Genomic DNA, 15,218 nt, shown 5'->3' on the forward strand with positions numbered 1-15,218 from the left:
TTGGTGGCAGGATTTGCACTCTGGCCACTGTAAAACCCTTCATTCCGTAAAACACAAAAACGCAAAAAAAAAATCTGAAAACCCACTCCGTGGGAGTACCTCCTGTGCCGCTTCCCTTCACAGGGCAGCTCACCGGATGACGGGATTGGGGCAAAGCATTCGGGACCCCCAATCTTTGATGAAAGGAGGGAAACCACGGGGTAACATCCCTGGGTCAGATTGCGGGAGAGTGTGTCAGAGTGATGCTGAGGTGTTGTCCACCAGACGGCGGTCTCCTTGGGTTAACCTGAGGCGGTCCCTTCGGGTGGGTGCCTGGAATGTCCTATCCCTAAGAGAGGATGATCACCTGTCTCTGTTATCATCTGAGCTGAAGCGTTTGGACATTGGTATTGCAGCACTCTCTGAGGTTCGGAGACCGGATTGCGGCGAGATAATGGTGGGTGTTACACCTACTATTGGTCTGGTCGCTCTGATGGTTACCATACCCAAGGAGTTGCTGTAGCTGTGTCCAATAAGCTGACCCCAATGATAATTGAGGTAACACTGGTCAACGATTGTGTCATGAAACGAAGGATTCATCACTCCTTGAGTGTCGTTTCCCTGGTCTTTGTACATGCTCAGACTAAGGTGAGTGATCTCACCATGAAGGACACCTTCTATGCCACGCTCGAGTCTGTGGTTGGTCAGTGCCCCAGAGTGTGGTGTATGGGCATGGAGCGCTGAGGGGCGTGGAGTGCTTATGATGATAGTCACGTGGTTCGGGTTTCATATATCTGAGTGCATATATCATTCAACTATATCTATATATATATATCTATATATATATATATATATATATATATATATATATATATATATATATATATATATATATATATATATATATATATATATATATATCTACAGTGGGGAGAACAAGTATTTGATACACTGCCGATTTTGCAGGTTTTCCCACTTACAAAGCACGTAGAGGTCTGTAATTTTTATCAGAGGTACACTTCAACTGTGAAAGACAGAATCGAAAACAAAAATCCTGAAAATCACATTGTGTGATTTTTAAATAATTAACTTGCATTTTATTGCATGAAATAAGTATTTGATACATCAGAAAAACAGAACTTAATATTTTGTACAGAAACCTTTGTTTGAATTACAGGGATCAGATGTTTTCTACAGTTCTTAACCAGGTTTGCACAGACTGCAGCAGGGATTTTGGCCCACTCCTCCATACAGATCTTCTCCAGATCCTTCAGGTTTTCGGGGCTGTCTCTGGGCAACACAGACTTTCAGCTCCCTCCAAAGATTTTCTATTGGGTTCAGGTCTGGAGACCGGCTAGGCCACTCCAGGACCTTGAGATGCTTCTTACGGAGCTACTCCTTAGTTGCCCTGGCTGTGTGTTTCGGGTCATTGTCATGCTGGAAGACCCAGCCACGCCCCATCTTCAATACTCTTGTTGAGGGAAGGAGGTTGTTGGCCAAGATCTCACGATACATGGCCCCATCCATCCTTCCCTCAATACGGTGCAGTCGTCCTGTCCCCTTTGCAGAAAAGCATCCCCAAAGAATGATGTTTCCACCTCCATGCTTCACGGTTGGGATGGTGTTCTTGAGGTTGTACTCATCCTTCTTCTTCCTCCAAACACGGCGAGTGGAGTTTAAACCAAAAAGCTCTATTTTGGTCTCATCAGACCACATGACCTTCTCCCATTCCTCCTCTGGATCATCCAGATGGTCATTGGCAAACTTCAGATGGGCCTGGACATGCGCTGGCTTGAGCAGAGGGACCTTGCGTGTGCTGCAGGATTTTAATCCATGACGGCGTAGTGTGTTACTTGTGGTTTTCTTTGATACTGTGGTTCCAGCTCTCTTCAGGTCATTGACCAGGTCCTGCCATGTAGTTCTGGGCTGATCACTCACCTTTCTCATGATCATTGAGGCTCCACGAGGTGGGATCTTGCATGGAGCCCCAGACTGAGGGAGATTGACTGTTATCTTGAACTTCTTCCATTTTCTAATAATTGCGCCAACAGTTGTTGCCTTCTCACCAAGCTGCTTGCCTTTTGTCCTGTAACCCATCCCAGCCTTGTGCAAGTCTACAATTTTGTCCCTGATGTCCTTAGACAGCTCTCTGGTCTTGCCCATTGTGGAGAGGTTGGAGTCTGATTGATTGAGTGTGGACAGCTGTCTTTTATGCAGATAACGAGTTCAAACAGGTGCAGTTAATACAGGTAATGAGTGGAGAATGGGAAGGCTTCTTAAAGACAAAACTAACAGGTCTGTGAGAGCCGGAATTCTTACTGGTTGGTCGCTGATCAAATATTTATTTCATGCAATAAAATGCAAATTCATTATTTAAAAATCATATAATGCGATTTTCAGGATTTTTGTTTGAGATTCCGTCTTTCACAGTTGAAGTGTACCTCTGATAAAAATTACAGACCTCTACGTGCTTTGTAAGTGGGAAAACCTGCAAAATCGGCAGTGTATCAAATACTTGTTCTCCCCACTGTATATATATATATATATATATATATATATATATATATATATATATATATATATATATATATATATATATATATATATATATATACATATATATACATATACATATATATATACATATATATATATATATATATATATATATATATATATATATATATATATATATATATATATATATATGAGCCTGGTGTTGGCGCAGTGGTTAGGGCAGCTGCTTGGGATCCAAAAGGTCCTGAGTTCAAACCCCGTTGGGCCACTGAATGAATACACCAGGGGGTTAACTCAGCCTGTCATCCTTCCGAGGTCGGCGAAATGAGTACCAGTATACTGGGCCGGTGTATACCCCGGTTAAAATAGGTGTACCATATCCCTGTGTCGTAAGAGGCGACCAGGGTTGCGTCAGGAAGGGCATCCGGCGTAAAACATGTGCCAAATAACTATGCGGATCATACGGATGATCCGCTGTGGCGACCCCGTACGGGAGCAGCGAAAGAAGAAGAAGAAGATATATATATATATATATATATATATATATATATATATATATATATATATATATATATATATATATATATATATATATATATATATATATATATATATATATATAGTTCGGGCTGAGGCGCGTGAAGATATATGAACCCCTAACCACGTGACTATCATCATAAGCACTCCACGCCCCTCAGCGCTCCATGCCCATACACCACACAGACGAGATACACTTTTAGTTTTAGGGAGATTTCGATGCATCGACTGGAACTGATTGGGATGGTTACGAGACATGTGTTGGTCCCCATGGGTCAGGAACTATGAACCAGAATAGCACTAAGTTCCTTGACTTTGCAAGAAGTCATGGACTTAGGGTGGCTGGTTCATGGTTTCAGCGCCCACAAGTTCATCGCTGGACTTGGTATTCCAACGCTGGCGGTGTGGCAAAGGAGATTGAGCATGTCCTCGTTGACGGTCGCCGGAGGATGATCCAGAACTGCAGGGTCTACCGGAGTGCTCAGTTCCTCAATACTGACCACCGGCTTGTTGTAGCAACTCTAAAGCTGCATCTTAAATCCCGGAGAATGGTATCATCCCAGCTTAGGCTGGATGTTGGCAAGCTCAAGGATGAGAGAGTAGCTGAGGAGTTTGCGAACAGCCTGAGTGGACATTTGGGGTGTCTGGGTGCTTTGGAGGGTCCTGAAGAGTTGTGGAACGCCTTCAAGACCACCGTCCTTGTTGTTGCCGGTGGATGTCTTGGAACTCACCGCAGGGCAAAGAAGAACTTTGTCTCTCAAGGGACACTGGATACCATTGACCAGAGTTGCAGGGCCAGGCTGAATGGCAGAGCTGAGCTGTTCAGGAGCTGAGGCGTAAAACTGTACGTGCACTAAGGGTGAACAAGGAGGCCTATGTGCGAGGAATCTGTGAGGGGGTAGAGCATCACCTGTGGACAGGTGATTCTCGTCCTGCTTACAGGGGAATTCGCGCATTGCGTTCATCCAAGCCCATCCCTCGGAGCACTGCAGTTCGAGCAGAGAGTGGTAGGCTCTTGACAGAGGAGTCTGAAGTGAAGGCCCGCTGGGCTGGTTACTTTGAGCGGTTGTACCATGCTGATCCCCCAGCTGTCGAGTTGGACATCAAGGGTGTTACAATCCCTGTTGCTGACCCTCCAATCAACTGTGCTCCACCTTCGCTTGTGGAAACACGGGCTGCGGTGAACCGGTTAAAACGGGGTAAAGCTCCAGGGATCTGTGGCATCCATGCTGAATTTCTCAAGACTGGTGGAAATGCTGCACTCGTGTCGTTGCATGTAGTTTTGTGCTCTGCCTGGAACGCAGGCATCATCCCAGCTGATTAGAAGAGGGGCCTTGTTGTCCCTCTCTGGAAAGGGAAGGGTGATCGCCAAGACTGCAACAACTACCGAGGGGTGACGCTGCTCTCAGTGCCGGGCAAGGTCTTTGCTCGGATAATTCTTGACAGGGTTCGCCACCATCTGATTGAGCACCAGCATCCAGAGCAGTCAGGCTTTCACCAAAGAGGTCAATGAATGACCGTATCCTTGCTCTTCGTGTCCTCACCGAACGCAGACGAGAGTTTCGGCAGGGGCTGCTTGCAGCCTATGTTGATCTCTGTAAAGCGTTCGATTCAGTGAATCGGGACACCCTCTGGAGGATTCTTGGTCTACGTGGGGTGCCACCAAAACTGATCGATCTGATGTCTGAACTCTACTCTGGTACTGAGAGTGCTGTGAAGTGTGGTGGTACCATCTCTGACTTATTTCCAGTTGTTAATGGAGTTTGTCAGGGGTGTGTACTGGCCCTCACACTTTTCAGCACTTGTATGGACTGGATTCTGGGAAGGATATCGGAGAGATCAAGCTGCGGTGCATCGTTTGGGAATGTCAAGATCTCGGACCTTGATTTTGCAGATGATGCAGTCATCTTTGCGGAGACTTTAGATATCCTTTTGGGGGCCCTCGAGGTGCTGAATGAGGAGTCGGAGCCGCTGGGATTACAGATTTCTTGGGTCAAAACTGTGGTGTAGTCTGCGGGCCTATGGGGAGGGGCATGATGATGATGCATGATGGGCGTGATGATGGGAGGAGTGGTCGTGGTGGTCATCGTATCTGCAAGGGATATAAGGTGTGCGCGCCGTCTGAGGCGTCGCAGTAATACTGCAGTCGCCCGGCTCGTGAGTGTGCCGAATACGGAATAAAGGGGAGCCGCCGGGCAGATTACGCCTGCGCTTGCACTTGTACAACACAGCCAGGCTCGACTGTCCTCCCGCTCGTGTCTGCCTGCTAAGCATCTCCCGTTTCAGTACATTACAGTTGGCTGACGAGGATCTTCGGATCGGCGTGTGCAAGGGCGGCAAATGACCGGTGCGGTTCCAAGCTACGGAGCCAAAGGTCTCGCCAGCACGAGCATGGCAGAGGGTCGGTGCACGGCAAACGTACGCGTGCCCGCCTTCGTCGGAATCGACTTCGGCCACGTCGAGTGGGCAACGGCCGCGCTCACTGTTCGTTTTGTCGAGGACACGCGTTTCGGCTCGAACGCGGCGTGGGACGTCGAGCAAGCTCTGGAGAATGTCCGAGGTCTTGATGGTCGGGGCACAGCAGATGGTCTGGGGGTCATCGCGATGGGCCAGGCACGCACGGCCACGCGCACGGTCTGCGGCGCGGGTCGTGGGCGAGCGTTGCAATGCAATCACTCGGACGGCGGTCTGAGCACTCGAGGTCGTCTACGGTGTGTGGGCCAAGGGTCATCGCCCATCGTTACAGTCATAGATGGCGGTGTGCGAAGCGATCCTTCCGTCCCGGGTCAAAACCTGCTTCCAATTGATCCGGAGATGACAAGATCAGTGGCAGGGGAGGTTGAAGTGATCGAGGCACGGATCGGGTGTCGAATTGAGTCCACTCGTGCTGCCCGCGCATCGCATTCGGCTGTGCCGTGCAAATTCACGACAGAGGAGCGTCCGGCACGGCTCAGAGATCGTTTTTTTTCTGGTCTGCGAGCAGCCATCCTACGGTTGACCGACATCACATTCGACTCGGCGGTCGCGACTGCTTCATCTGTCGAGCAGATACTCACGGATGTCCGCGCCATTGCTGGCCAGGACGTAATGAGTAGCTCCAGCTGGGCATGGCGGCTAATCCCGAGGTCCACGCGGTGACCGCACAAGTGCCGCAGGTCGCGCAGCCCGGAGTCCGCGCGATGGCACAAGTGCCGCAGGGTGCTCGCGCGCCTAGCGGTGCGGGACGAGGGCGCGCACCGCAGCACGGTCGCACCGGGAGCGAAGGGGCACCGCAGCACGGTCGCACCGGGAGTGAAGGGGCACCGCAGCAGGACCCCAGTGACCTGGAGATCGGCCTGCAACCGGGGCATGACGATGCCGGCGAGCCGGACCCTTTTGGGTCGGAACGGGCTGGCGCACCTCGGACTGGATCTCCGGTTCGTACCTCCAGATGTGCCAGTGCTCTCTTCGAGACCTTCGTCGAGTACCGAGGGCGAGGCTCTGGCAGCGGGGGCCGCGTCGATGCAGCGGGAGCGACCGTTCGTTGCTGCCTGCGGCGGTGATGTGCGGTTTGGGAGCGGCGAGAGCCGTATCAGCTCTCGCGAGGAGTTCCCGCGCTTCGCTCGCGATGAGTTCCCGCACTTCGGCAGTGTTCGTGAGGCAATGCGCGTCGGTGTTGTTCAGGCAGCTTCAACAGGTGGCGGTGAGCCCGTGGCGTTAAAGGGAGTCGCGAGTCGCAACATCAAGTCGACAACCAAGAAACGGACTCGTGATGTGGGTTGTGGGTTGTTGTTCATGGCATATGTGTTTTTCCTTGCTCTAGTGATGCAGTTTAACGTTGTTGAAATAACTGCCAGCAGTTCTCGTGTGAAAGTGGATTTGGCGGAGATCAGTCAATGGAGTTGGTATTATGATCAATGTGATGTGGGGGCGAATAAAGAAGGTTTATTGGCCTCCAGTTGCCCCAGGCCGCAGGTAGTTGCTTTGTCATGTGCTCGGGGTTTATCAAAAGACCGCGCTGTACGGAAAAGTGAGTTTGCAATGCTTCGAGTGATGTTCGTAGTGATTTATAACGAGCCTATGATTGCAGTGTGGTTTAAATGGAGTTGCTCCCGTCTAGCTGCCGTGTGGGTCTCGGAGGTCGACTCGGAACCAAGACTGGTGCCCTGGTCGGCGTTACCCCCACCTCTGGTTGCGAGCGCAGCTCTCTGTGTTCGCTCAAGGCCGTTTGGACGAGCGTTGGCGTCTCAACTGATTGTGGTGCGTGAGTTGTTTTGGAGCATTAAATGCGTACAGCCAGCGGCGCTGTTCAGTGCCCCCGGCCAAGGTCGATCAAGGCTGGCGCCACGGCTTCCAGACAGCGGGCTTCCGGCCTCGGAATGTTTATCTACGTCGGGTCTGCCTGGGGGGAGTGGGCCGGAGGCGTTTGATGGTGCCGGGGGAGGTTGGCTCGAAAGGTCGTCACGACCTCGGCGAGGGCCATGTCAGCATGGGCCGCCTGGGGGCATTTTTGCTGTGTAGTGCTGCTGTGCTTCTCATTTTGCTGCTTCATATCGGTAACGCGGTCAGAGTTTGGTGGGTGCTTTGTGCACCTCCGTCTTTGGAACCTGGCCTTTGCTGCTCCACTCGCTCGCATCGACACATTATATGATGTGGTGTGCTATTATACTTCGCTATTTTTCATTTTATTTTCATGATTATTATACCGAAGTCCTTATAATGCTTCTTATAATGGTGATCATTTAATAATCATACTTTTAGGAGGGAGGAGTGTGGTGTAGTCTGCGGGCCTACGGGGAGGGGCATGATGATGATGCATGATGGGCGTGATGATGGGAGGAGTAGTCGTGGTGGTCATCGTATCTGCAAGGGATATAAGGTGTGCGCGCCGTCTGAGGCGTCACAGTAATACTGGAGTCGCCCGGCTCGTGAGTGTGCCGAATACGGAATAAAGGGGAGCCGCCGGGCAGAGTACGCCCGCGCTCGCACTTCTACAACACAGCCCGGCTCGACTGTCCTCCCGCTCGTGTCTGCCTGCTAAGCATCTCCCATTTCAGTACATTACAAAAACTAAGATCCAGGCTTTCAATGACATCTTGGATGCTGCTGTCCTGTCTGTGTCTGTTTGTGGTGAGGATGTTGAGGTCATGGAGAGATTCACTTACCTTGGCAGTGATATTCATGTCTCTGCTGGCTGTGAGTCAGAGGTCAATAGACGTCTGGGTCGGGCCTGGGGAGTCATGGATTCACTGGATCATGGGGTGTGGCGCTGCCGGTACCTGTGCGGGAGGACGAAAGTCCGAGTCTTTGGGTCCTTGGTGCTTCCAGTCTTGCTCTATGGATGCGAGACTTGGACTCTGACCAAGGATCTGAGCCGGAGACTTAATTCCTTTGGTACAAGGTCTCTTCAGAGAATCCTTGGCTATCGCTGGTCATATTTTGTGTCTAACGATCGGTTGCTGAGAGAGACTCGGATGAGATTTGTTTCCTGCATAGTTCGTGAGCGTCAGTTGCGGCTGTATGGACATGTGGCTCGTTTTCCTGACGCTGATCCTGCTCACCAGATTCTCAGCGCGGGAGTCTCATGAGTGGAGGAGGCCAACGGGCCAACCACGTGACTTGTGGTTGCAGCATGTTGACCAGCATCTCGAAGAGATGGGGATGGGCCTGGCATCTGCCTGGGGGAAGGCCAGACGGAGGCCCCTGGAGTACCGGCAGAAAGTGGACGCAGCGACGAGCTGTTCTGGCACATGCTCTCTTACCTAACCTAACCTTCTTCATGACTCATGGTCAACATCAGGAAGAAATTTCCCTTAAACTTTCTTTTGCTCCCAAAAGACTGCAAATTTCCCTCAAAGTTGGTGAGACTGCCAATTGTCCCCGATCGTCAAGAAAATGTTCCACTTTATCATCATTTTGATGAATAAGATTGTGTTTGAAAAATGGTGGTTATGGTAACGTCTGTCACTCGGTTTAAATTATGTCATGTATTTCCGAAATCATAATGATTTCATTGGCGATGGAAACATTCTATTATTTGGCCATTCAGGGAAGATTTCGAAGGCCAGCAGGTACTATTTTATAATGTAACTTCGTTATTAATTTATGTTTTATTTTATTCGGCCTTTCCTTAAGCTGAACTAATAGTTTGTCTTGGGGACTGCCAAGACAGGTAAACATGCATGAACTGCCCTGTGGCTGCTTTAAATTGATGATCCCTTGAACTGGCTGACTGAGTGATGGGCCAGTTGGAATGGGAACTGAGATGGAGCATGAGGTACGGAGTGGAGGGAAATGTGCTGGTGGAGAGGTAGACAGGATTTATGAAGAGATTGAGATATGAGCTATCGGAATCGAGTTGCCACGTCACACTACAGTCGAGGCAATGAGAGGGAGGCTCGGAGTGAAGATTCCAGATGAATTGGAGAAGTGGTTTGATTGGTGACACATTGCTTTTGGGAAACTATTCTTCAGGCAGCCTTGGATGCTCACGGTCACCTATCCCTCAAATTGCTCGTCGTGTCACATTTCTTCTTGCTCCTTCATCCTCATATTTAGCCTTATCCCTTTTTTAGTTCCTTTACCTCATAATCCTTTCCAATTTGATTTTCTTACTGTTGTCCTCTGGCTTCCCTTGCTGACCATGTGTCAGCCATTATTTATTATTGTGTACGATTTAGTTTGTTCTTCAAGTCTATGCTAATAAAAGGGTGTGTGTGTGTGTGTGTGTGTGTGTGTGTGTGTGTGTGTGTGTGTGTGTGTGTGTGTGTGTGTGTGTGTGTGTGTGTGTGTGTGTGTGTGTGTGTGTGTGTCCTCCATAACTCCAAAACCATGAAACATAACAGCCTGAACCTTTCCATGTACACAAAGAAAACTCCAAGGAAGTGCATGAATGAAAATTGGGTGTTTGGTTTAATTAAAAATCCCCTTTTGAAGATAAGTAACAGCATTATTTAATTATATCCTTCATCAGACGATCCTCGGCCACCTCGCTGTCCGACGTCTTAAGGCGTTTCCTGGGAAACCTCGCTGGGGTCTGAGGCCGCCATGTTTTTTTGGCCTTCTCAACCATGCCTTGACTTGGAACAGGTGCAATGATTTCTTTATGATAAAGTTTATTTTTTTAACTTTCCTCACTCTTATCGAATGCCTGTTCATCATAGCGACGAATCGTTGTGTCCATCACTTTTGTAAGTACTATAGTTTTCAAATTAGGAGCTCAGAACGATTTCATGCATAAAATGATATGATTTTCCACAATCTACTCTCACGGACTAATTAAATTATATCATCGAAATATAATTTCGGTTTTGAGGATCGGATTTCATCCGGACTAAATAATTGTCGAAATCTGTTATGAAATCTGTTAATTTAAAGAAATAACGAGTCTTATAACTAAGCCGATATATCTGTTTACTTTAAGGAAGCACATCTATGTTCCCTCCTTCTCCAGACATACACAAGAAAATGTGTAATTTCCAAAACATTAAACTCATCTTCTACTGTTTTGGAGAATTATATTGAGTGAACAAATAATTTAGGAACATAACAAAATTAACGAGCTTCATTGAGCGATATGATTTAATGCATTCACTGCTCGACCTCACGCCCTGTCCCCCAGAGGAACTGCTTTAGCCATAGCATCTGCCATATCTATGTCTATATTTTCAGAGGTTTCACGAGGTGCTCTGCAGGGAATCAAAAGAAATCGGATTTAAAAAAAAGAGATGTTTTCAAAAAAATTTAAAACGTTTGCGTGGACCCTGAACTGATGTACCACGTGACACATGCACAGACGAGCAGGCAAAATGGTTTATTTCACTCTGCGATGTCTCCAGAGTTGTTCTGAATTACACAGCAACTCTTTTGTGGATAAAATCATTTTATTTCATTAACTGCTGTGTACGCGGTGAAGACCGGCTTTAAATTTCAAGGCATTCATTATGGTATGCAGCGGCAGCCTGGCCAACCGTTCCTTATCCACCATGAGTGCTTAAGCCGCTTGCCGAGCACCCATTGTTGATAGCAGAACCGCGCTACCTCATTCTGAGCGAATCATTCACTCACTGCAGATGCTTTTGCCACGCCACGTCATTCAGAGCAAGTGGTTCATGTTCCGTCACCGAAAGCGAGACACTGAGCGAGTGGTCCATGCTCCATCACCCTGTGTGAGTGGTTCGTGCTCCATCACCCTGTATGAGTGGTTCGTGCTCCGTCACGCTGTATGAGTGGTTCGTGCTCTGTCACCCTGTATGAGTGGTTCGTGCTCCGTCACCCTGTGTGAGTGGTTCATGCTCCATCACCCTGAGTGAGTGATTCATGCTCCGTCACCCTGTGTGAGTGGTTCATGCGCTGTCACGCTGTGTGAGTGGTTCATGCTCCGTCACCCTGAGTGAGTGGTTCGTGCTCTGTCACCCTGTATGAGTGGTTCGTGCTCCGTCACCCTGAGTGAGTGGTTCGTGCTCCGTCACCCTGTGTGACTGGTTCGTGCTCCGTCACCCTGTATGAGTGGTTCGTGCTCCGTCACCCTGTATGAGTGGTTCGTGCTCCGTCACCCTGTATGAGTGGTTCGTGCTCCGTCACCCTGTATGAGTGGCTCGTGTTCCGTCACCCTGTATGAGTGGTTCGTGCTCCGTCACCCTGTATGAGTGGTTCGTGCTCCTTCACCCTGTATGAGTGGTTCGTGCTCCGTCACCCTGTATGAGTGGTTCGTGCTCCGTCACCCTGTATGAGTGGTTCGTGCTCTGTCACCCTGTATGAGTGGTTCGTGCTCCGTCACCCTGTATGAGTGGGTCGTGCTCCGTCACCCTGTATGAGTGGTTTGTGCTCCGTCACCCTGTATGAGTGGTTCGTGCTCTGTCACCCTGTGAGTGGTTCGTGCTCCGTCACCTTGAGTGAGTGGTTCGTGCTCCGTCACCCTGTGTGAGTGGTTCGTGCTCCGTCACCCTGTTTGAGTGGTTCGTGCTCCGTCACCCTGTGTGAGTGGTTCGTGCTCCGTCACCCTGACTGAGTGGTTCGTGCTCCGTCACCCTGAGTGAGTGGTTCATTCTCCGTCACCCTGAGTGAGTGGTTCGTGCGCCGTCACCCTGTATGAGTGGTTCCTGCTCCGTCGCCCTGTATGAGTGGTTCGTGCTCCAAACACAACCCATTCCCTCACTGACGGGAATATTGAGATGCGGGAGGGGAGGGAGAGAGAGGAGGGAGGGGGAGCATGGAGGAGGGGTGGGGGGTGAGTAAGCGGCTTTTAGGAAGGAGGGTGGGGAGGAAGGAGAAGCTAGGAAAAGGGGGGGGAGAACGAGCAAGGGGGAGAGTGAGGAAAGGGGATGGAGAGTGATTCCTCACCACACGTCGCTCTACACTTTAGGAGGATGGGGGAGAGAGGGGGTAGTGGGGAGGGGAAGGGAGTGTTCTGTACTTGCATTTGGTAGGGGGGGAGGGGTTTGAAATTTGCATTTGGTAGGAGGACTTTAGGGGAAGCGGGGGTGGGGGAGAAATAGTCCCCTTCTGCCGGCATTAGTCAGGATTGAACAAAATGGAGTATGTTGAAACAGCACATTCAAACAGGTCAAACTAAACACCGCCCAGACACCAAGAGACCACACAGAGATGTCCGTGAAGGGTGGAGGGGGAGGGGCTTTGTGAGGAGGATAGCATGAGGAGAAGGGAAGGCAGTGTGAAAGGAAGAGGAGGAAGCATGAGGGTAGAGGAAAGCAGCATTGAGGAGCTAGTGTGAGAGGAGCGGAAGGGAAGGCAGCATAAGAGGTGGGAAGGTGAAGGCAGCCTGATGGGAAGGGAAGGTAGCATGAAGGGAGGGGAAGGCAGCATGAGGGGAGGGGAAGGCAGCGTGAGGGGAGAGGAAGGCAGCATGAGGGGAGGGGAAGGCAGCGTGAGAGGAGGGTGAGGCAGCGCGAGGGTTGGGAGGCAGTGTGAGGGTGGGGAAGCATGAGGGAGGGAAGCAGCATGAGGGAAATGGGAAGGAAAGTGAAGGCAGCATGAGGGGAGGGGAAGGCAGTGCGATGGGTGGGGAGGTAGTGTGATGGGAGGGGACGGTAGCACGAAGGGGGGGAGGGGGAGGGTGCATGAGGAGGAGGGGAAGCTACACAAGGGAGGGGATGCAACGCGAGGGGGGGAGGCAGCATGAGGATGGGGTTGTCTGTAGTGTGAGGGGGGAGAGGCAGCATGAGGTTGAAGAGGAGGCAGCGTGAGGGGAGGGCAAGGGAAGTTGGCATGAGGGGAGGGTCCATCCGGAAATAACCACCATCCAGACACATATGGAGATAGCCACCATCCGGACATAACCGCCATCCAGATATGTGCACCATTCAGATATGTGTGGAGATAATCATGATCTGGGCATAATCACCATCCAGATACATTTGGAGACAGAGACAGACATCTTGAGTGGTTAGCATATGACGAGCTGTATGAGAAGTTGGATACAAAAGAAGGGGAAAAGGATTTATACCGATTGGCAAGACAGAGGGACCGAGCTGGGAAGGATGTGCTGCAGGTTAGGGTGATAAAGGACGCAAATGGGAATGTGCTGACGAGCCAGGAGAGTGTGTTGAGAAGGTGGATGGAGTACTTTGAGGAGCTGATGAATGAAGAAAATGAGAGAGAGAGAGAAGGTTGGAAGAAGTGGAGATAGTGAATCTGGAAGTCGGGTGGATCAGTAAGGATGAAGTGAGGACTGCTATGAAGAGGATGAAGAGTGGAAAGGCGGTTGGTCCAGATGGTATACCAGTGGAGGCATGGAAGTGCTTAGGAGAGATGGCAGTGGGGTTGTTAACCAGATTGTTTAATAAAATCTTGGAAAGTGAGAGGATGCCGGAGGAGTGGAGATCAAGTGTACTGGTTCCGATTTTCAAGAATAAGGGTGATGTGCAGAGCTGTGGAAATTACAGAGGGATAAAGTTGTTAAGCCACACCATGAAGTTGTGGGAAAGAGTAGTGGAAGCTCGGTTGAGAGGAGAGGTGACAATTTGTGAGCAGCATTATGGGTTTATGCCAGGAAAGAGCACCACTGATGCGATGTTTGCTTTGAGAATGTTGATGGAGAAGTATAGGGAAGGCCAGAAAGAGTTACATTGTGTGTTTGTGGATTTAGAGAAAGCTTATGATAGGGTGCCAAGAGAGGAGTTGTGGTATTGTATGAGGAAGTCGGGAGTGGTTGAGAAGTATGTGAGGATCGTGCAGGATATGTATGAGGACAGTGTGACAGCGGTGAGGTGTGCGGTAGTAATGACCGACCGGTTTAAGGTAAAAGTGGGATTGCATCAAGTATCGACTCTGAGCCCTTTCCTGTTTGCAATGGTGATGGACAGGTTGACGGACGAGATCAGACTGGAGTCTCCATGGACTATGATGTTCGCGGATGACATCATGATCTGCAGGGAGAGTAGGGAGCAGGCTGAGGCAATCCTCGAGAGGTGGAGGTACGCACTGGAGAGAAGGGGAATGATAATCAGTCGGAGTAAGACGGAGTACATGTGCGTAAATGAGAGGGAGGGGGGTGGTATGGTGCAGTTGCAAGGAGTTGAGGTGGGGAAGGTGGATGGGTTTAAATACTTGGGATCAACTGTCCAAAGTAACGGAGAGTGTGGGAGAGAAGTGAAAAAGAGAGTGCAGGCAGGATGGAGTGGGTGGAGAAGAGTTGCAGGAGTGATTTGTGACAGAAGGGTAGCTGCAAGAGTGAAGGGGAAAGTATATAAGACGGTAGTGAGACCAGCTATGTTGTATGGTTTGGAGGCGGTGGCACGAACAAAAAGACAGGAAGCAGAGCTGGAGGTGGCAGAGTTAAAGATGCTGCGATTCGCTTTGGGAGTGACGAGGATGGACAGGATAAGGTATGAGTATATTCGAGGGACAGCGCAGGTAGGATGGTTTGGAGACAAAGTGAGAGAGGATAGATTGAGATGGTTTGGACATGTGCACAGGAGGGAAGCGGAGTATATCGGGAGAAGGATGTTGAAGATGGAGCCGCCAAGCAGGAGGAGAAGAGGAAGGCCAAATAAGAGGTTCATGGATATGGTGAGGGCGGACATGCGGGTGGTTGGAGTCTCAATGGAAGATGTGGAGGATAGAGCGAAATGGAGACGGTTGATCCGCTGTGGCGACCCCTAACGGGAGCTAGCCGAAAGAAAAAGAAGAAGAAGAAGAAGAAGAAGAAGAAGAAGAAGAAGAAAGACATCTTGAGAGAGGGAGAG

At 49.9% G+C, this 15,218-nt stretch overlaps 1 protein-coding gene across 5 annotated transcripts in view; it reads left to right on the forward strand.

Moving 5' to 3' along the window:
• LOC147035913 (arrestin domain-containing protein 1-like) overlaps positions 1-15,218 on the forward strand; it is a 102,914-nt gene that overhangs the window by 80,769 nt on the left and 6,927 nt on the right. Inside the window, exon 9 of one of the 5 annotated variants that reach the window (XR_015049834.1) lies at positions 9,986-10,101. The exons of the other annotated variants lie outside the window; for them this stretch is intronic. The gene's annotated coding sequence lies outside the window, so the exon portion shown is untranslated. The remainder of the gene's footprint in view (positions 1-9,985; positions 10,102-15,218) is intronic. 5 annotated transcript variants of the gene reach the window in all.

Source organism: Eptatretus burgeri, chromosome 1, assembly GCF_056783735.1.
Source record: "Eptatretus burgeri isolate ZD-2024b chromosome 1, Ebu_testis_v1, whole genome shotgun sequence".
In the NCBI taxonomy this organism is placed as follows: Eukaryota; Metazoa; Chordata; class Myxini; order Myxiniformes; family Myxinidae; genus Eptatretus; species Eptatretus burgeri.